The following is a 21790-nucleotide window of genomic DNA, read 5'->3' as shown; positions in this document are numbered from 1 at the left end:
ATTGTAATATCCAAAACAATACCACCAGACCAGGCTTGTCTAGGGGTTCGGAGCAACATACATTCTATCCTCGGCGAATACTGTGACGTAATTTCCTTGACGGACGCTTGTCGTATGCGAGCGGCGTTCGTATCGGTGGATTTTGATCGTGCCTTTGACAGGATCAACCATGATTTCCTTGACTCGACCATGCGACGCATGGCGATACCACAGGATTTTATTACCGTCCTCATGCGCCTCCTTCGCGGCGCTTCTTCGACGGTGAGAGTCAATGGCAGGGAGGTAGGAACGATTCCTGTTCGCAGCTCAGTTAGGCAAGGATGTCCCTTGTCGATGATACTGTTTACAATAGCGCTCTAACCATTGATGCAGACTCTTAGACGGACTCTAACAGGCGTCCGACTCCGTGCGAGCTCCTTCACGTGTCGTGCATATGCCGACGACTTGATGATACTCGTCCGGTCGGAGAACGAAGTAAGTCAGGTGGTTACCCTTCTTACTACGTACGGGGTAGCTGCGGGAAGCAGGGTCAACATGAATAAAACCAAGATCATGCACATCGGTCGAGGGCTGGACGCTCTGCGAAGTCCGTTTACGACGGTGGACATCTTGCGATGCTTAGGTGTCTTGTTCACCCGATCGCTACGGCAATCAGCGGCGGCGAGCTATCGACGTCTCCTCCAGAACGTCCGACTGCACATACGCAACAATTCACTCCGAACGCACGACCTGCTCCAAAGGGTGGACTACACTAATGTTCACCTGGCCTCGCGACTGCCGCACTTGGCACAGGTACTGCCAATGCCACATGGTCTCGCTGACAGATTAATGGCGGCCTTTGGATACTATGTCAGCCAAGGAATGTTGTTTAAGATCAAATACGAGACTTTAACTCTCCCATACCACTCTGGAGGACTTAACCTCACGGATGTGCGGAACAAGGCTCTAGCTCTATACCTGCGAGCGACGCTGCGAACTTGGAACCAGCGGCAACACGCCATCACGTCGACCATCCTGGATGTGCTTCTTACCACGTCCTTTGAACCACCGGTAGCAGTAGGCACCATCTCGCCCTCGTTTTCTCACGTCGCGCGATTTTTTGTTGATTTTAGTTATGTTCAGTTACAGATACCTTCTACCAGAATCCCCACTACCCGTGAGATATATCGATACTTGCGGCGTCATCATGGCAGCAATGTTGTCGAACTTAAATACCCAACACGAAACTGGCGACAGATTTGGCGAGCTGTCCACACACCTCTCCTCACCACAGCAGCGCGATCGTCATGGTATACACTAATCAACCGCAAGACAGTCAACCGCCAACGATTGTACGACATTCGCATGGTAGATTCCCCGCTCTGCCTTATATGTGGCATGCAGGACACCGACGAACATTCTATGCAGTGCGGTGAGGAAAAGGATGTTTGGCGGCTGACGCAACGCATCATGGCCCTCCTCCGACGCACCGACGAATCCACGATCACGACGGACGCTTTATTTTTCCCTGACCCTGTCTTTTTCCCCTCACACAAAACATCGGCAATCCGATGGATTGGAGGACACGCATCACACTACGTGCTCTCGCGGACCTTGATATCGGTCATGGACTATTGGCATTATCTACTAGAACAACACGAAATCATCAGGCGCCACTCTAAATATAAAACGCATTTTGCGAACTTTCTAGGCAGCATGTTTCATAACCCCCCGAAGCGGTGGGGAGTCCCAGGTTTACGTTGGATCGAGGGATAGGATTTACTCCCAGTGAGGTGACGAGGATGTCACTTCGGCCCTATATTTTTTTCCCTTCTTTTTTATATATGATTTTTCTTCTGGGACATTAAAATTAAGTGAATAAATAAAATATTATTGTTACTAAAAAAAAAACAAAAAACAAAAAACAAAATTACAATATCAATGTTTCCTTCCTGCTGCCTCTCCCTTATCCTGTCAGGGGACGGGGACACCGTGGCCAGGCCTCCAAGTACGACCCCTGCCCACTCTGCCCCCTGACCTACAATAAAAAAAAAAAAATTAAAAAAAAAAAAAAAGTTCGAGTCTCGGTGGAACCTGACGCTGTGTTTTGCGATCGTTTCTAGAAATGTGTACGAGCCGGTGGTTGGAATTGTATATGCAGAAATTTAACTAGGATCATGAAATGCAAAATGTTAATAGCAGTCCACACGTGAATGGGGAGCGCTCCAAATGCTTATGCTTTTGCTACTAGGATTAATAACGGGACGTAAGGGGTTCAACTGCGAGAAGACGACCTCAGCTGTTCCTCCCCGCAGGAAAGACATCTCACCGCTTTGGGTGCTGCATGCGCATGCATTTACCAAACTTGCATGCGATGTACTAGTTCCTGGGGAACGGATAGAATCGTTGTACGTGCCAGTCTTTACGTATAGATATAAGTAAGCGGAGACGGCTTAATCCTGCCACGTAGATTGCTTTCCATAAGACGCACCTGAGAGTCTCATGGGCCGGTGGCCCGACATGCAGTTTGTCCTGCTGCATGGCTTACTTTCAGAGACTCGCAAGTTTATCGTAGTGCTGGGTTGTCGCGAAAGTGAAAAGTAGGGCCTGTCCAGGATTTGAACCCGGGACCTCCTGCACCCAAAGCAGGAATCATACCCCTATACCAACAGGCCGCACAAGGAAGCAAGTCTGCACCCCGCCACCTACTGAGATCTTGCCGCACTTGCTAGTTGCAGCATCCTAGCTGGACCATATTCTCAAAGAGGTTTCTTAATCTGACACCTACAACATGCGCTGTGCTGAACACCAGTGTATGTGAATGCTGAAAGAGCTGCTTGAGTTGTGTGACAGTATTTCGACCGTGTGTAGTGCAAATGTTATCGTGTCACGAACAATCCGCCCACTACGTAGCGTTCTGTGTCAGCACGCAGTTTTCGACAGTACTCTGTGTCCATAGCTGTTTTCATAGCTAGGCTGCTTCCAGCACAAAGCATCCGCCATACGAAAGTGGCTGTTTCGCGATTTTGATTACCTGATCCTTCGACATCACTTCATGTACGAATACTGGCAAGAATTCTCGCTACATTCGAAGGTGCTCCTTCCACTTCCAGCCTACTTGGTTGCTTCATTAGCCACGCAAACACTTCCTGAGGACCATACGTGTAACAACATCGCATCTTATCGGCTTAATTACATGATACCACTGAATTTAAGAGCGCTACAGGCATCCGGTTCCATGGTGTAATGGTTAGCACTCTGGACTTTGAATCCAGCGATCCGAGTTCGAGTCTCGGTGGAACCTAACCCTGTGTTTTGCGATCGTTTCTAGAAATGTGTACGAGCCGGTGGTTGGAATTGTATATGCAGATATTTAATTAGGATCATGAAATGCAAAATGTTAATAGCAGTCCACACGTGAATGGGGAGCGCTCCAAATGCTTATGCTTTTGCTACTACGATTAATAACGGGACGTAAGGGGCTCAACTGCGAGAAGACGACCTCAGCTGTTCCTCCCCGCAGGAAAGACATCTCACCGTTTTGGGGGCTGCATGCGCAAGCATTTACCTAACTTGCATGCGATGTACTAGTTCCCGGGGAACGAATAGAATCGTTGTACGTGCCAGTCTTTACGTATAGATATAAGTAAGCGGAGACGGCTTAATCCTGCCACGTAGATTGCTTTCCATAAGACGCACCTGAGAGTCTCATGGGCCGGTGGCCCGACATGCAGTTTGTCCTGCTGCATGGCTTACTTTCAGAGACTCGCAAGTTTATCGTTGTGCTGGGTTGTCGCGAAAGTGAAAAGTAGGGCCTGTCCAGGATTTGAACCCGGGACCTCCTGCACCCAAAGCAGGAATCATACCCCTAGTCCAACAGGCCGCACAAGTAAGCAAGTCTGCACCCCGCCACCTACTGAGATCTTGCCGCACTTGCTAGTTGCAGCATCCTAGCTGGACCATATTCTCAAAGAGGTTTCTTAATTTGACACCTACAACATGCGCTGTGCTGAATACCAGTGTATGTGAATGCTGAAAGAGCTGCTTGAGTTGTGTGACAGTATTTCGACCGTGTGTAGTGCAAATGTTATCGTGTCACGAACAATCCGCCCACTACGTAGCGTTCTGTGTCAGCACGCAATTTTCGACAGTACTCTGTGTCCATAGCTGTTTTCATAGCTAGGCTGCTTCCAGCACAAAGCATCCGCCATACGAAAGTGGCTGTTTCGCGATTTTGATTACCTGATCCTTCGACATCACTTCATGTACGAATACTGGCAAGAATTCTCGCTACATTCGAAGGTGCTCCTTCCACTTCCAGCCTACTTGGTTGCTTCATTAGCCACGCAAACACTTCCTGAGGACCATACGTGTAACAACATCGCATCTTATCGGCTTAATTACATGATACCACTGAATTTAAGAGCGCTACAGGCATCCGGTTCCATGGTGTAATGGATAGCACTCTGGACTTTGAATCCAGCGATCCGAGTTCGAGTCTCGGTGGAACCTGACGCTGTGTTTTGCGATCGTTTCTAGAAATGTGTACGAGCCGGTGGTTGGAATTGTATATGCAGATATTTAATTAGGATCATGAAATGCAAAATGTTAATAGCAGTCCACACGTGAATGGGGAGCGCTCCAAATGCTTATGCTTTTGCTACTAGGATTAATAACGGGACGTAAGGGGCTCAACTGCGAGAAGACGACCTCAGCTGTTCCTCCCCGCAGGAAAGACATCTCACCGTTTTGGGGGCTGCATGCGCAAGCATTTACCAAACTTGCATGCGATGTACTAGTTCCCGGGGAACGAATAGAATCGTTGTACGTGCCAGTCTTTACGTATAGATATAAGTAAGCGGAGACGGCTTAATCCTGCCACGTAGATCGCTTTCCATAAGACGCACCTGAGAGTCTCATGGGCCGGTGGCCCGACATGCAGTTTGTCCTGCTGCATGGCTTACTTTCAGAGACTCGCAAGTTTATCGTTGTGCTGGGTTGTCGCGAAAGTGAAAAGTAGGGCCTGTCCAGGATTTGAACCCGGGACCTCCTGCACCCAAAGCAGGAATCATACCCCTAGTCCAACAGGCCGCACAAGTAAGCAAGTCTGCACCCCGCCACCTACTGAGATCTTGCCGCACTTGCTAGTTGCAGCATCCTAGCTGGACCATATTCTCAAAGAGGTTTCTTAATTTGACACCTACAACACGCGCTGTGCTGAATACCAGTGTATGTGAATGCTGAAAGAGCTGCTTGAGTTGTGTGACAGTATTTCGACCGTGTGTAGTGCAAATGTTATCGTGTCACGAACAATCCGCCCACTACGTAGCGTTCTGTGTCAGCACGCAATTTTCGACAGTACTCTGTGTCCATAGCTGTTTTCATAGCTAGGCTGCTTCCAGCACAAAGCATCCGCCATACGAAAGTGGCTGTTTCGCGATTTTGATTACCTGATCCTTCGACATCACTTCATGTACGAATACTGGCAAGAATTCTCGCTACATTCGAAGGTGCTCCTTCCACTTCCAGCCTACTTGGTTGCTTCATTAGCCACGCAAACACTTCCTGAGGACCATACGTGTAACAACATCGCATCTTATCGGCTTAATTACATGATACCACTGAATTTAAGAGCGCTACAGGCATCCGCTTCCATGGTGTAATGGTTAGCACTCTGGACTTTGAATCCAGCGATCCGAGTTCGAGTCTCGGTGGAACCTAACGCTGTGTTTTGCGATCGTTTCTAGAAATGTGTACGAGCCGGTGGTTGGAATTGTATATGCAGATATTTAATTAGGATCATGAAATGCAAAATGTTAATAGCAGTCCACACGTGAATGGGGAGCGCTCCAAATGCTTATGCTTTTGCTACTAGGATTAATAACGGGACGTAAGGGGCTCAACTGCGAGAAGACGACCTCAGCTGTTCCTCCCCGCAGGAAAGACATCTCACCGTTTTGGGGGCTGCATGCGCAAGCATTTACCTAACTTGCATGCGATGTACTAGTTCCCGGGGAACGAATAGAATCGTTGTACGTGCCAGTCTTTACGTATAGATATAAGTAAGCGGAGACGGCTTAATCCGGCCACGTAGATTGCTTTCCATAAGACGCACCTGAGAGTCTCATGGGCCGGTGGCCCGACATGCAGTTTGTCCTGCTGCATGGCTTACTTTCAGAGACTCGCAAGTTTATCGTTGTGCTGGGTTGTCGCGAAAGTGAAAAGTAGGGCCTGTCCAGGATTTGAACCCGGGACCTCCTGCACCCAAAGCAGGAATCATACCCCTAGTCCAACAGGCCGCACAAGTAAGCAAGTCTGCACCCCGCCACCTACTGAGATCTTGCCGCACTTGCTAGTTGCAGCATCCTAGCTGGACCATATTCTCAAAGAGGTTTCTTAATTTGACACCTACAACATGCGCTGTGCTGAATACCAGTGTATGTGAATGCTGAAAGAGCTGCTTGAGTTGTGTGACAGTATTTCGACCGTGTGTAGTGCAAATGTTATCGTGTCACGAACAATCCGCCCACTACGTAGCGTTCTGTGTCAGCACGCAATTTTCGACAATACTCTGTGTCCATAGCTGTTTTCATAGCTAGGCTGCTTCCAGCACAAAGCATCCGCCATACGAAAGTGGCTGTTTCGCGATTTTGATTACCTGATCCTTCGACATCACTTCATGTACGAATACTGGCAAGAATTCTCGCTACATTCGAAGGTGCTCCTTCCACTTCCAGCCTACTTGGTTGCTTCATTAGCCACGCAAACACTTCCTGAGGACCATACGTGTAACAACATCGCATCTTATCGGCTTAATTACATGATACCACTGAATTTAAGAGCGCTACAGGCATCCGGTTCCATGGTGTAATGGATAGCACTCTGGACTTTGAATCCAGCGATCCGAGTTCGAGTCTCGGTGGAACCTGACGCTGTGTTTTGCGATCGTTTCTAGAAATGTGTACGAGCCGGTGGTTGGAATTGTATATGCAGATATTTAATTAGGATCATGAAATGCAAAATGTTAATAGCAGTCCACACGTGAATGGGGAGCGCTCCAAATGCTTATGCTTTTGCTACTAGGATTAATAACGGGACGTAAGGGGCTCAACTGCGAGAAGACGACCTCAGCTGTTCCTCCCCGCAGGAAAGACATCTCACCGTTTTGGGGGCTGCATGCGCAAGCATTTACCAAACTTGCATGCGATGTACTAGTTCCCGGGGAACGAATAGAATCGTTGTACGTGCCAGTCTTTACGTATAGATATAAGTAAGCGGAGACGGCTTAATCCTGCCACGTAGATCGCTTTCCATAAGACGCACCTGAGAGTCTCATGGGCCGGTGGCCCGACATGCAGTTTGTCCTGCTGCATGGCTTACTTTCAGAGACTCGCAAGTATATCGTTGTGCTGGGTTGTCGCGAAAGTGAAAAGTAGGGCCTGTCCAGGATTTGAACCCGGGACCTCCTGCACCCAAAGCAGGAATCATACCCCTAGTCCAACAGGCCGCACAAGTAAGCAAGTCTGCACCCCGCCACCTACTGAGATCTTGCCGCACTTGCTAGTTGCAGCATCCTAGCTGGACCATATTCTCAAAGAGGTTTCTTAATTTGACACCTACAACATGCGCTGTGCTGAATACCAGTGTATGTGAATGCTGAAAGAGCTGCTTGAGTTGTGTGACAGTATTTCGACCGTGTGTAGTGCAAATGTTATCGTGTCACGAACAATCCGCCCACTACGTAGCGTTCTGTGTCAGCACGCAATTTTCGACAGTACTCTGTGTCCATAGCTGTTTTCATAGCTAGGCTGCTTCCAGCACAAAGCATCCGCCATACGAAAGTGGCTGTTTCGCGATTTTGATTACCTGATCCTTCGACATCACTTCATGTACGAATACTGGCAAGAATTCTCGCTACATTCGAAGGTGCTCCTTCCACTTCCAGCCTACTTGGTTGCTTCATTAGCCACGCAAACACTTCCTGAGGACCATACGTGTAACAACATCGCATCTTATCGGCTTAATTACATGATACCACTGAATTTAAGAGCGCTACAGGCATCCGGTTCCATGGTGTAATGGATAGCACTCTGGACTTTGAATCCAGCGATCCGAGTTCGAGTCTCGGTGGAACCTGACGCTGTGTTTTGCGATCGTTTCTAGAAATGTGTACGAGCCGGTGGTTGGAATTGTATATGCAGATATTTAATTAGGATCATGAAATGCAAAATGTTAATAGCAGTCCACACGTGAATGGGGAGCGCTCCAAATGCTTATGCTTTTGCTACTAGGATTAATAACGGGACGTAAGGGGCTCAACTGCGAAAAGACGACCTCAGCTGTTCCTCCCCGCAGGAAAGACATCTCACCGTTTTGGGGGCTGCATGCGCAAGCATTTACCAAACTTGCATGCGATGTACTAGTTCCCGGGGAACGAATAGAATCGTTGTACGTGCCAGTCTTTACGTATAGATATAAGTAAGCGGAGACGGCTTAATCCTGCCACGTAGATCGCTTTCCATAAGACGCACCTGAGAGTCTCATGGGCCGGTGGCCCGACATGCAGTTTGTCCTGCTGCATGGCTTACTTTCAGAGACTCGCAAGTTTATCGTTGTGCTGGGTTGTCGCGAAAGTGAAAAGTAGGGCCTGTCCAGGATTTGAACCCGGGACCTCCTGCACCCAAAGCAGGAATCATACCCCTAGTCCAACAGGCCGCACAAGTAAGCAAGTCTGCACCCCGCCACCTACTGAGATCTTGCCGCACTTGCTAGTTGCAGCATCCTAGCTGGACCATATTCTCAAAGAGGTTTCTTAATTTGACACCTACAACATGCGCTGTGCTGAATACCAGTGTATGTGAATGCTGAAAGAGCTGCTTGAGTTGTGTGACAGTATTTCGACCGTGTGTAGTGCAAATGTTATCGTGTCACGAACAATCCGCCCACTACGTAGCGTTCTGTGTCAGCACGCAATTTTCGACAGTACTCTGTGTCCATAGCTGTTTTCATAGCTAGGCTGCTTCCAGCACAAAGCATCCGCCATACGAAAGTGGCTGTTTCGCGATTTTGATTACCTGATCCTTCGACATCACTTCATGTACGAATACTGGCAAGAATTCTCGCTACATTCGAAGGTGCTCCTTCCACTTCCAGCCTACTTGGTTGCTTCATTAGCCACGCAAACACTTCCTGAGGACCATACGTGTAACAACATCGCATCTTATCGGCTTAATTACATGATACCACTGAATTTAAGAGCGCTACAGGCATCCGGTTCCATGGTGTAATGGTTAGCACTCTGGACTTTGAATCCAGCGATCCGAGTTCGAGTCTCGGTGGAACCTAACGCTGTGTTTTGCGATCGTTTCTAGAAATGTGTACGAGCCGGTGGTTGGAATTGTATATGCAGATATTTAATTAGGATCATGAAATGCAAAATGTTAATAGCAGTCCACACGTGAATGGGGAGCGCTCCAAATGCTTATGCTTTTGCTACTAGGATTAATAACGGGACGTAAGGGGCTCAACTGCGAGAAGACGACCTCAGCTGTTCCTCCCCGCAGGAAAGACATCTCACCGTTTTGGGGGCTGCATGCGCAAGCATTTACCTAACTTGCATGCGATGTACTAGTTCCCGGGGAACGAATAGAATCGTTGTACGTGCCAGTCTTTACGTATAGATATAAGTAAGCGGAGACGGCTTAATCCGGCCACGTAGATTGCTTTCCATAAGACGCACCTGAGAGTCTCATGGGCCGGTGGCCCGACATGCAGTTTGTCCTGCTGCATGGCTTACTTTCAGAGACTCGCAAGTTTATCGTTGTGCTGGGTTGTCGCGAAAGTGAAAAGTAGGGCCTGTCCAGGATTTGAACCCGGGACCTCCTGCACCCAAAGCAGGAATCATACCCCTAGTCCAACAGGCCGCACAAGTAAGCAAGTCTGCACCCCGCCACCTACTGAGATCTTGCCGCACTTGCTAGTTGCAGCATCCTAGCTGGACCATATTCTCAAAGAGGTTTCTTAATTTGACACCTACAACATGCGCTGTGCTGAATACCAGTGTATGTGAATGCTGAAAGAGCTGCTTGAGTTGTGTGACAGTATTTCGACCGTGTGTAGTGCAAATGTTATCGTGTCACGAACAATCCGCCCACTACGTAGCGTTCTGTGTCAGCACGCAATTTTCGACAATACTCTGTGTCCATAGCTGTTTTCATAGCTAGGCTGCTTCCAGCACAAAGCATCCGCCATACGAAAGTGGCTGTTTCGCGATTTTGATTACCTGATCCTTCGACATCACTTCATGTACGAATACTGGCAAGAATTCTCGCTACATTCGAAGGTGCTCCTTCCACTTCCAGCCTACTTGGTTGCTTCATTAGCCACGCAAACACTTCCTGAGGACCATACGTGTAACAACATCGCATCTTATCGGCTTAATTACATGATACCACTGAATTTAAGAGCGCTACAGGCATCCGGTTCCATGGTGTAATGGATAGCACTCTGGACTTTGAATCCAGCGATCCGAGTTCGAGTCTCGGTGGAACCTGACGCTGTGTTTTGCGATCGTTTCTAGAAATGTGTACGAGCCGGTGGTTGGAATTGTATATGCAGATATTTAATTAGGATCATGAAATGCAAAATGTTAATAGCAGTCCACACGTGAATGGGGAGCGCTCCAAATGCTTATGCTTTTGCTACTAGGATTAATAACGGGACGTAAGGGGCTCAACTGCGAGAAGACGACCTCAGCTGTTCCTCCCCGCAGGAAAGACATCTCACCGTTTTGGGGGCTGCATGCGCAAGCATTTACCAAACTTGCATGCGATGTACTAGTTCCCGGGGAACGAATAGAATCGTTGTACGTGCCAGTCTTTACGTATAGATATAAGTAAGCGGAGACGGCTTAATCCTGCCACGTAGATCGCTTTCCATAAGACGCACCTGAGAGTCTCATGGGCCGGTGGCCCGACATGCAGTTTGTCCTGCTGCATGGCTTACTTTCAGAGACTCGCAAGTTTATCGTTGTGCTGGGTTGTCGCGAAAGTGAAAAGTAGGGCCTGTCCAGGATTTGAACCCGGGACCTCCTGCACCCAAAGCAGGAATCATACCCCTAGTCCAACAGGCCGCACAAGTAAGCAAGTCTGCACCCCGCCACCTACTGAGATCTTGCCGCACTTGCTAGTTGCAGCATCCTAGCTGGACCATATTCTCAAAGAGGTTTCTTAATTTGACACCTACAACATGCGCTGTGCTGAATACCAGTGTATGTGAATGCTGAAAGAGCTGCTTGAGTTGTGTGACAGTATTTCGACCGTGTGTAGTGCAAATGTTATCGTGTCACGAACAATCCGCCCACTACGTAGCGTTCTGTGTCAGCACGCAATTTTCGACAGTACTCTGTGTCCATAGCTGTTTTCATAGCTAGGCTGCTTCCAGCACAAAGCATCCGCCATACGAAAGTGGCTGTTTCGCGATTTTGATTACCTGATCCTTCGACATCGATTCATGTACGAATACTGGCAAGAATTCTCGCTACATTCGAAGGTGCTCCTTCCACTTCCAGCCTACTTGGTTGCTTCATTAGCCACGCAAACACTTCCTGAGGACCATACGTGTAACAACATCGCATCTTATCGGCTTAATTACATGATACCACTGAATTTAAGAGCGCTACAGGCATCCGGTTCCATGGTGTAATGGTTAGCACTCTGGACTTTGAATCCAGCGATCCGAGTTCGAGTCTCGGTGGAACCTAACGCTGTGTTTTGCGATCGTTTCTAGAAATGTGTACGAGCCGGTGGTTGGAATTGTATATGCAGATATTTAATTAGGATCATGAAATGCAAAATGTTAATAGCAGTCCACACGTGAATGGGGAGCGCTCCAAATGCTTATGCTTTTGCTACTAGGATTAATAACGGGACGTAAGGGGCTCAACTGCGAGAAGACGACCTCAGCTGTTCCTCCCCGCAGGAAAGACATCTCACCGTTTTGGGGGCTGCATGCGCAAGCATTTACCTAACTTGCATGCGATGTACTAGTTCCCGGGGAACGAATAGAATCGTTGTACGTGCCAGTCTTTACGTATAGATATAAGTAAGCGGAGACGGCTTAATCCGGCCACGTAGATTGCTTTCCATAAGACGCACCTGAGAGTCTCATGGGCCGGTGGCCCGACATGCAGTTTGTCCTGCTGCATGGCTTACTTTCAGAGACTCGCAAGTTTATCGTTGTGCTGGGTTGTCGCGAAAGTGAAAAGTAGGGCCTGTCCAGGATTTGAACCCGGGACCTCCTGCACCCAAAGCAGGAATCATACCCCTAGTCCAACAGGCCGCACAAGTAAGCAAGTCTGCACCCCGCCACCTACTGAGATCTTGCCGCACTTGCTAGTTGCAGCATCCTAGCTGGACCATATTCTCAAAGAGGTTTCTTAATTTGACACCTACAACATGCGCTGTGCTGAATACCAGTGTATGTGAATGCTGAAAGAGCTGCTTGAGTTGTGTGACAGTATTTCGACCGTGTGTAGTGCAAATGTTATCGTGTCACGAACAATCCGCCCACTACGTAGCGTTCTGTGTCAGCACGCAATTTTCGACAATACTCTGTGTCCATAGCTGTTTTCATAGCTAGGCTGCTTCCAGCACAAAGCATCCGCCATACGAAAGTGGCTGTTTCGCGATTTTGATTACCTGATCCTTCGACATCACTTCATGTACGAATACTGGCAAGAATTCTCGCTACATTCGAAGGTGCTCCTTCCACTTCCAGCCTACTTGGTTGCTTCATTAGCCACGCAAACACTTCCTGAGGACCATACGTGTAACAACATCGCATCTTATCGGCTTAATTACATGATACCACTGAATTTAAGAGCGCTACAGGCATCCGGTTCCATGGTGTAATGGTTAGCACTCTGGACTTTGAATCCAGCGATCCGAGTTCGAGTCTCGGTGGAACCTAACGCTGTGTTTTGCGATCGTTTCTAGAAATGTGTACGAGCCGGTGGTTGGAATTGTATATGCAGATATTTAATTAGGATCAGGAAATGCAAAATGTTAATAGGAGTCCACACGTGAATGGGGAGCGTTCCAAATGCTTATGCTTTTGCTACTAGGATTAATAACGGGACGTAAGGGGCTCAACTGCGAGAAGACGACCTCAGCTGTTCCTCCCCGCAGGAAAGACATCTCACCGTTTTGGGGGCTGCATGCGCAAGCATTTACCTAACTTGCATGCGATGTACTAGTTCCCGGGGAACGAATAGAATCGTTGTACGTGCCAGTCTTTACGTATAGATATAAGTAAGCGGAGACGGCTTAATCCTGCCACGTAGATTGCTTTCCATAAGACGCACCTGAGAGTCTCATGGGCCGGTGGCCCGACATGCAGTTTGTCCTGCTGCATGGCTTACTTTCAGAGACTCGCAAGTTTATCGTAGTGCTGGTTTGTCGCGAAAGTGAAAAGTAGGGCCTGTCCAGGATTTGAACCCGGGACCTCCTGCACCCAAAGCAGGAATCATACCCCTAGTCCAACAGGCCGCACAAGTAAGCAAGTCTGCACCCCGCCACCTACTGAGATCTTTCCGCACTTGCTAGTTGCAGCATCCTAGCTGGACCATATTCTCAAAGAGGTTTCTTAATTTGACACCTAAAACATGCGCTGTGCTGAACACCAGTGTATGTGAATGCTGAAAGAGCTGCTTGAGTTGTGTGACAGTATTTCGACCGTGTGAAGTACAAATGTTATCGTGTCACGAACAATCCGCCCACTACGTAGCGTTCTGTGTCAGCAAGCAGTTTTCGACAGTACTCTGTGTCCATAGCTGTTTTCATAGCTAGGCTGCTTCCAGCACAAAGCATCCGCCATACGAAAGTGGCTGTTTCGCGATTTTGATTACCTGATTCTTCGACATCACTTCATGTACGAATACTGGCAAGAATTCTCGCTACATTCGAAGGTGCTCCTTCCACTTCCAGCCTACTTGGTTGCTTCATTAGCCAAGCAAACACTTCCTGAGGACCATACGTGTAATGACATCGCATCTTATGGGCTTAATTACATGATACCACTGAATTTAAGAGCGCTAAAGGCATCCGGTTCCATGGTGTAATGGTTAGCACTCTGGATATTGAATCCAGAGATCCGAGTTCGAGTCTCGGTGGAACCTGACGCTGTGTTTTGCGATCGTTTCTAGAAATGTGTACGAGCCGGTGGTTGGAATTGTATATGCAGAAATTTAACTAGGATCATGAAATGCAAAATGGTAATAGCAGTCCACACATAAATGGGGAGCGATCCAAATGCTTATGCTTTTGCTACTAGGATTAATAACGGGACGTAAGTGGCTCAACTGCGAGAAGACGACCTCAGCTGTTCCTCCCCGCAGGAAAGACATCTCACCGTTTTGGGTGCTGCATGCGCATGCATTTACCAAACTTGCATGCGATGTACTAGTTCCTGGGGAACGGATAGAATCGTTGTACGTGCCAGTCTTTACGTATAGATATAAGTAAGCGGAGACGGCTTAATCCTGCCACGTAGATTGCTTTCCATAAGACGCACCTGAGAGTCTCATGGGCCAGTGGCCCGACATGCAGTTTATCCTGCTGCATGGCTTACTTTCAGAGACTCGCAAGTTTATCGTAGTGCTGGGTTGTCGCGAAAGTGAAAAGTAGGGCCTGTCCAGGATTTGAACCCGGGACCTCCTGCACCCAAAGCAGGAATCATACCCCTATACCAACAGGCCGCACAAGGAAGCAAGTCTGCACCCCGCCACCTACTGAGATCTTGCCGCACTTGCTAGTTGCAGCATCCTAGCTGGACCATATTCTCAAAGAGGTTTCTTAATCTGACACCTACAACATGCGCTGTGCTGAACACCAGTGTATGTGAATGCTGAAAGAGCTGCTTGAGTTGTGTGACAGTATTTCGACCGTGTGTAGTGCAAATGTTATCGTGTCACGAACAATCCGCCCACTACGTAGCGTTCTGTGTCAGCACGCAGTTTTCGACAGTACTCTGTGTCCATAGCTGTTTTCATAGCTAGGCTGCTTCCAGCACAAAGCATCCGCCATACGAAAGTGGCTGTTTCGCGATTTTGATTACCTGATCCTTCGACATCACTTCATGTACGAATACTGGCAAGAATTCTCGCTACATTCGAAGGTGCTCCTTCCACTTCCAGCCTACTTGGTTGCTTCATTAGCCACGCAAACACTTCCTGAGGACCATACGTGTAACAACATCGCATCTTATCGGCTTAATTACATGATACCACTGAATTTAAGAGCGCTACAGGCATCCGGTTCCATGGTGTAATGGTTAGCACTCTGGACTTTGAATCCAGCGATCCGAGTTCGAGTCTCGGTGGAACCTAACGCTGTGTTTTGCGATCGTTTCTAGAAATGTGTACGAGCCGGTGGTCGGAATTGTATATGCAGATATTTAATTAGGATCATGAAATGCAAAATGTTAATAGCAGTCCACACGTGAATGGGGAGCGCTCCAAATGCTTATGCTTTTGCTACTAGGATTAATAACGGGACGTAAGGGGCTCAACTGCGAGAAGACGACCTCAGCTGTTCCTCCCCGCAGGAAAGACATCTCACCGTTTTGGGTGCTGCATGCGCATGCATTTACCAAACTTGCATGCGATGTACTAGTTCTTGGGGAACGGATAGAATCGTTGTACGTGCCAGTCTTTACGTATAGATATAAGTAAGCGGAGACGGCTTAATCCTGCCACGTAGATTGCTTTCCATAAGACGCACCTGAGAGTCTCATGGGCCGGTGGCCCGACATGCAGTTTGTCCTGCTGCATGGCTTACTTTCAGAGACTCGCAAGTTTATCGTAGTGCTGGGTTGTCGCGAAAGTGAAAAGTAGGGCCTGTCCAGGATTTGAACCCGGGACCTCCTGCACCCAAAGCAGGAATCATACCCCTATACCAACAGGCCGCACAAGGAAGCAAGTCTGCACCCCGCCACCTACTGAGATCTTGCCGCACTTGCTAGTTGCAGCATCCTAGCTGGACCATATTCTCAAAGAGGTTTCTTAATCTGACACCTACAACATGCGCTGTGCTGAACACCAGTGTATGTGAATGCTGAAAGAGCTGCTTGAGTTGTGTGACAATATTTCGACCGTGTGTAGTGCAAATGTTATCGTGTCACGAACAATCCGCCCACTACGTAGCGTTCTGTGTCAGCACGCAGTTTTCGACAGTACTCTGTGTCCATAGCTGTTTTCATAGCTAGGCTGCTTCCAGCACAAAGCATCCGCCATACGAAAGTGGCTGTTTCGCGATTTTGATTACCTGATCCTTCGACATCACTTCATGTACGAATACTGGCAAGAATTCTCGCTACATTCGAAGGTGCTCCTTCCACTTCCAGCCTACTTGGTTGCTTCATTAGCCACGCAAACACTTCCTGAGGACCATACGTGTAACAACATCGCATCTTATCGGCTTAATTACATGATACCACTGAATTTAAGAGCGCTACAGGCATCCGGTTCCATGGTGTAATGGTTAGCACTCTGGACTTTGAATCCAGCGATCCGAGTTCGAGTCTCGGTGGAACCTGACGCTGTGTTTTGCGATCGTTTCTAGAAATGTGTACGAGCCGGTGGTTGGAATTGTGTATGCAGATATTTAATTAGGATCATGAAATGCAAAATGTTAATAGCAGTCCACACGTGAATGGGGAGCGCTCCAAATGCTTATGCTTTTGCTACTAGGATTAATAACGGGACGTAAGGGGCTCAACTGCGAGAAGACGACCTCAGCTGTTCCTCCCCGCAGGAAAGACATCTCACCGTTTTGGGGGCTGCATGCGCAAGCATTTACCAAACTTGCATGCGATGTACTAGTTCCCGGGGAACGAATAGAATCGTTGTACGTGCCAGTCTTTACGTATAGATATAAGTAAGCGGAGAGGGCTTAATCCTGCCACGTAGATCGCTTTCCATAAGACGCACCTGAGAGTCTCATGGGCCGGTGGCCCGACATGCAGTTTGTCCTGCTGCATGGCTTACTTTCAGAGACTCGCAAGTTTATCGTTGTGCTGGGTTGTCGCGAAAGTGAAAAGTAGGGCCTGTCCAGGATTTGAACCCGGGACCTCCTGCACCCAAAGCAGGAATCATACCCCTAGTCCAACAGGCCGCACAAGTAAGCAAGTCTGCACCCCGCCACCTACTGAGATCTTGCCGCACTTGCTAGTTGCAGCATCCTAGCTGGACCATATTCTCAAAGAGGTTTCTTAATTTGACACCTACAACATGCGCTGTGCTGAATACCAGTGTATGTGAATGCTGAAAGAGCTGCTTGAGTTGTGTGACAGTATTTCGACCGTGTGTAGTGCAAATGTTATCGTGTCACGAACAATCCGCCCACTACGTAGCGTTCTGTGTCAGCACGCAGTTTTCGACAGTACTCTGTGTCCATAGCTGTTTTCATAGCTAGGCTGCTTCCAGCACAAAGCATCCGCCATACGAAAGTGGCTGTTTCGCGATTTTGATTACCTGATCCTTCGACATCACTTCATGTACGAATACTGGCAAGAATTCTCGCTACATTCGAAGGTGCTCCTTCCACTTCCAGCCTACTTGGTTGCTTCATTAGCCAAGCAAACACTTCCTGAGGACCATACGTGTAATGACATCGCATCTTATGGGCTTAATTACATGATACCACTGAATTTAAGAGCGCTACAGGCATCCGGTTCCACGGTGTAATGGTTAGCGCTCTGGATATTGAATCCAGCGATCCGAGTTCGAGTCTCGGTGGAACCTGACGCTGTGTTTTGCGATCGTTTCTAGAAATGTGTACGAGCCGGTGGTTGGAATTGTATATGCAGAAATTTAACTAGGATCATGAAATGCAAAATGTTAATAGCAGTCCACACATAAATGGGGAGCGCTCCAAATGCTTATGCTTTTGCTACTAGGATTAATAACGGGACGTAAGGGGCTCAACTGCGAGAAGACGACCTCAGCTGTTCCTCCCCGCAGGAAAGACATCTCACCGTTTTGGGTGCTGCATGAGCATGCATTTACCAAACTTGCATGCGATGTACTAGTTCCTGGGGAACGGATAGAATCGTTGTACGTGCCAGTCTTTACGTATAGATATAAGTAAGCGGAGACGGCTTAATCCTGCCACGTAGATTGCTTTCCATAAGACGCACCTGAGAGTCTCATGGGCCGGTGGCCCGACATGCAGTTTGTCCTGCTGTATGGCTTACTTTCAGAGACTCGCAAGTTTTTCGTAGTGCTGGGTTGTCGCGAAAGTGAAAAGTAGGGCCTGTCCAGGATTTGAACCCGGGACCTCCTGCACCCAAAGCAGGAATCATACCCCTATACCAACAGGCCGCACAAGGAAGCAAGTCTGCACCCCGCCACCTACTGAGATCTTGCCGCACTTGCTAGTTGCAGCATCCTAGCTGGACCATATTCTCAAAGAGGTTTCTTAATCTGACACCTACAACATGCGCTGTGCTGAACACCAGTGTATGTGAATGCTGAAAGAGCTGCTTGAGTTGTGTGACAGTATTTCGACCGTGTGTAGTGCAAATGTTATCGTGTCACGAACAATCCGCCCACTACGTAGCGTTCTGTGTCAGCACGCAGTTTTCGACAGTACTCTGTGTCCATAGCTGTTTTCATAGCTAGGCTGCTTCCAGCACAAAGCATCCGCCATACGAAAGTGGCGGTTTCGCGATTTTGATTACCTGATCCTTCGACATCACTTCATGTACGAATACTGGCAAGAATTCTCGCTACATTCGAAGGTGCTCCTTCCACTTCCAGCCTACTTGGTTGCTTCATTAGCCACGCAAACACTTCCTGAGGACCATACGTGTAACAACATCGCATCTTATGGGCTTAATTACATGATACCACTGAATTTAAGAGCGCTACAGGCATCCGGTTCCATGGTGTAGTGGTGAGCACTCTGGACTTTGAATCCAGCGATCCGAGTTCGAGTCTCGGTGGAACCTGACGCTGTGTTTTGCGATCGTTTCTAGAAATGTGTACGAGCCGGTGGTTGGAATTGTATATGCAGATATTTAATTAGGATCATGAAATGCAAAATGTTAATAGCAGTCCACACGTGAATGGGGAGCGCTCCAAATGCTTATGCTTTTGCTACTAGGATTAATAACGGGACGTAAGGGGCTCAACTGCGAGAAGACGACCTCAGCTGTTCCTCCCCGCAGGAAAGACATCTCACCGTTTTGGGGGCTGCATGCGCAAGCATTTACCAAACTTGCATGCGATGTACTAGTTCCCGGGGAACGAATAGAATCGTTGTACGTGCCAGTCTTTACGTATAGATATAAGTAAGCGGAGACGGCTTAATCCTGCCACGTAGATCGCTTTCCATAAGACGCACCTGAGAGTCTCATGGGCCGGTGGCCCGACATGCAGTTTGTCCTGCTGCATGGCTTACTTTCAGAGACTCGCAAGTTTATCGTTGTGCTGGGTTGTCGCGAAAGTGAAAAGTAGGGCCTGTCCAGGATTTGAACCCGGGACCTCCTGCACCCAAAGCAGGAATCATACCCCTAGTCCAACAGGCCGCACAAGGAACCAAGTCTGCACCCCGCCACCTACTGAGATCTTGCCGCACTTGCTAGTTGCAGCATCCTAGCTGGACCATATTCTCAAAGAGGTTTCTTAATTTGACACCTACAACATGCGCTGTGCTGAACACCAGTGTATGTGAATGCTGAAAGAGCTGCTTGAGTTGTGTGACAGTATTTCGACCGTGTGTAGTGCAAATGTTATCGTGTCACGAACAATCCGCCCACTACGTAGCGTTCTGTGTCAGCACGCAGTTTTCGACAGTACTCTGTGTCCATAGCTGTTTTCATAGCTAGGCTGCTTCCAGCACAAAGCATCCGCCATACGAAAGTGGCTGTTTCGCTATTTTGATTACCTGACCCTTCGACATCACTTCATGTACGAATACTGGCAAGAATTCTCGCTACATTCGAAGGTGCTCCTTCCACTTCCAGCCTACTTGGTTGCTTCATTAGCCAAGCAAACACTTCCTGAGGACCATACGTGTAATGACATCGCATCTTATGGGCTTAATTACATGATACCACTGAATTTAAGAGCGCTACAGGCATCCGGTTCCATGGTGTAATGGTTAGCACTCTGGACTTTGAATCCAGCGATCCGAGTTCGAGTCTCGGTGGAACCTGACGCTGTGTTCTGCGATCGTTTCTAGAAATGTGTACGAGCCGGTGGTTGGAATTGTATATGCAGATATTTAATTAGGATCATGAAATGCAAAATGTTAATAGCAGTCCACACGTGAATGGGGAGCGCTCCAAATGCTTATGCTTTTGCTACTAGGATTAATAACGGGACGTAAGGGGCTCAACTGCGAGAAGACGACCTCAGCTGTTCCTCCCCGCAGGAAAGACATCTCACCGTTTTGGGTGCTGCATGCGCATGCATTTACCAAACTTGCATGCGATGTACTAGTTCCTGGGGAACGAATAGAATCGTTGTACGTGCCAGTCTTTACGTATAGATATAAGTAAGCGGAGACGGCTTAATCCTGCCACGTAGATTGCTTTCCATAAGACGCACCTGAGAGTCTCATGGGCCGGTGGCCCGACATGCAGTTTGTCCTGCTGCATGGCTTACTTTCAGAGACTCGCAAGTTTATCGTAGTGCTGGGTTGTCGCGAAAGTTAAAAGTAGGGCCTGTTCGGGATTTGAACCCGGGACCTCCTGCACCCAAAGCAGGAATCATACCCCGAGACCAACAGGCCGCACAAGTAAGCACGTCTGCACCCCGCCACCTACTGAGATCTTGCCGCACTTGCTAGTTGCAGCATCCTAGCTGGACCATATTCTCAAAGAGGTTTCTTAATCTGACACCTACAACATGCGCTGTGCTGAACACCAGTGTATGTGAATGCTGAAAGAGCTGCTTGAGTTGTGTGACAGTATTTCGACCGTGTGTAGTGCAAATGTTATCGTGTCACGAACAATCCGCCCACTACGTAGCGTTCTGTGTCAGCACGCAGTTTTCGTCAGTACTCTGTGTCCATAGCTGTTTTCATAGCTAGGCTGCTTCCAGCACAAAGCATCCGCCATACGAAAGTGGCTGTTTCGCGATTTTGATTACCTGATCCTTCGACATCACTTCATGTACGAATACTGGCAAGAATTCTCGCTACATTCGAAGGTGCTCCTTCCACTTCCAGCCTACTTGGTTGCTTCATTAGCCAAGCAAACACTTCCTGAGGACCATACGTGTAATGACATCGCATCTTATGGGCTTAATTACATGATACCATTGAATTTAAGAGCGCTACAGGCATCCGGTTCCATGGTGTAATGGTTAGCACTCTGGACTTTAAATCCAGCGATCCGAGTTCGAGTCTCGGTGGAACCTGACGCTGTGTTTTGCGATCGTTTCTAGAAATGTGTACGAGCCGGTGGTTGGAATTGTATATGCAGAAATTTAACTAGGATCATGAAATGCAAAATGTTAATAGCAGTCCACCCGTGAATGGGGAGCGCTCCAAATGCCTATGCTTTTGTTACTAGGATTAATAACGGGACGTAAGGGGCTCAACTGCGAGAAGACGACCTCAGCTGTTCCTCCCCGCAGGAAAGTCATCTCACCGTTTTGGGTGCTGCATGCGCATGCATTTACCAAACTTGCATGCGATGTACTAGTTCCTGGGGAACGAATAGAATCGTTGTACGTGCCAGTCTTTACGTGTAGATATAAGTAAGCGGAGACGGCTTAATCCTGCCACGTAGATTGCTTTCCATA

The 21790-nt window shown here is 48.2% G+C and overlaps 18 non-coding genes across 18 annotated transcripts; 14 read left to right on the top strand and 4 right to left on the bottom strand.

Moving 5' to 3' along the window:
• Positions 1–2582: 2582 nt before the first annotated feature.
• Trnap-ugg lies at positions 2583–2654 on the bottom strand. Its single transcript has one exon. It is a non-coding gene; the product is annotated as a tRNA-Pro (tRNA).
• Positions 2655–3211: 557 nt separating this feature from the next.
• Trnaq-uug lies at positions 3212–3283 on the top strand. Its single transcript has one exon. It is a non-coding gene; the product is annotated as a tRNA-Gln (tRNA).
• Positions 3284–4419: 1136 nt separating this feature from the next.
• On the top strand, positions 4420–4491 carry Trnaq-uug. The gene has a single exon. It is a non-coding gene; the product is annotated as a tRNA-Gln (tRNA).
• A 1136-nt stretch (positions 4492–5627) lies between these two features.
• Positions 5628–5699, top strand: Trnaq-uug. The gene has a single exon. It is a non-coding gene; the product is annotated as a tRNA-Gln (tRNA).
• Positions 5700–6835: 1136 nt separating this feature from the next.
• Positions 6836–6907, top strand: Trnaq-uug. Its single transcript has one exon. It is a non-coding gene; the product is annotated as a tRNA-Gln (tRNA).
• A 1136-nt stretch (positions 6908–8043) lies between these two features.
• On the top strand, positions 8044–8115 carry Trnaq-uug. Its single transcript has one exon. It is a non-coding gene; the product is annotated as a tRNA-Gln (tRNA).
• Positions 8116–9251: 1136 nt separating this feature from the next.
• Trnaq-uug lies at positions 9252–9323 on the top strand. Its single transcript has one exon. It is a non-coding gene; the product is annotated as a tRNA-Gln (tRNA).
• Positions 9324–10459: 1136 nt separating this feature from the next.
• Positions 10460–10531, top strand: Trnaq-uug. Its single transcript has one exon. It is a non-coding gene; the product is annotated as a tRNA-Gln (tRNA).
• Positions 10532–11667: 1136 nt separating this feature from the next.
• Positions 11668–11739, top strand: Trnaq-uug. Its single transcript has one exon. It is a non-coding gene; the product is annotated as a tRNA-Gln (tRNA).
• A 1136-nt stretch (positions 11740–12875) lies between these two features.
• Positions 12876–12947, top strand: Trnaq-uug. Its single transcript has one exon. It is a non-coding gene; the product is annotated as a tRNA-Gln (tRNA).
• A 1136-nt stretch (positions 12948–14083) lies between these two features.
• On the top strand, positions 14084–14155 carry Trnaq-uug. Its single transcript has one exon. It is a non-coding gene; the product is annotated as a tRNA-Gln (tRNA).
• Positions 14156–14662: 507 nt separating this feature from the next.
• Positions 14663–14734, bottom strand: Trnap-ugg. The gene has a single exon. It is a non-coding gene; the product is annotated as a tRNA-Pro (tRNA).
• Positions 14735–15291: 557 nt separating this feature from the next.
• On the top strand, positions 15292–15363 carry Trnaq-uug. The gene has a single exon. It is a non-coding gene; the product is annotated as a tRNA-Gln (tRNA).
• Positions 15364–15870: 507 nt separating this feature from the next.
• On the bottom strand, positions 15871–15942 carry Trnap-ugg. Its single transcript has one exon. It is a non-coding gene; the product is annotated as a tRNA-Pro (tRNA).
• A 557-nt stretch (positions 15943–16499) lies between these two features.
• Positions 16500–16571, top strand: Trnaq-uug. Its single transcript has one exon. It is a non-coding gene; the product is annotated as a tRNA-Gln (tRNA).
• Positions 16572–18286: 1715 nt separating this feature from the next.
• On the bottom strand, positions 18287–18358 carry Trnap-ugg. Its single transcript has one exon. It is a non-coding gene; the product is annotated as a tRNA-Pro (tRNA).
• A 557-nt stretch (positions 18359–18915) lies between these two features.
• Positions 18916–18987, top strand: Trnaq-uug. The gene has a single exon. It is a non-coding gene; the product is annotated as a tRNA-Gln (tRNA).
• Positions 18988–20123: 1136 nt separating this feature from the next.
• Positions 20124–20195, top strand: Trnaq-uug. The gene has a single exon. It is a non-coding gene; the product is annotated as a tRNA-Gln (tRNA).
• Positions 20196–21790: the final 1595 nt, after the last annotated feature.

Source organism: Schistocerca piceifrons, chromosome 2, assembly GCF_021461385.2.
Source record: "Schistocerca piceifrons isolate TAMUIC-IGC-003096 chromosome 2, iqSchPice1.1, whole genome shotgun sequence".
Taxonomy (NCBI): domain Eukaryota; kingdom Metazoa; phylum Arthropoda; class Insecta; order Orthoptera; family Acrididae; genus Schistocerca; species Schistocerca piceifrons.
This window is presented reverse-complemented; position numbering and strand designations above follow the sequence as displayed.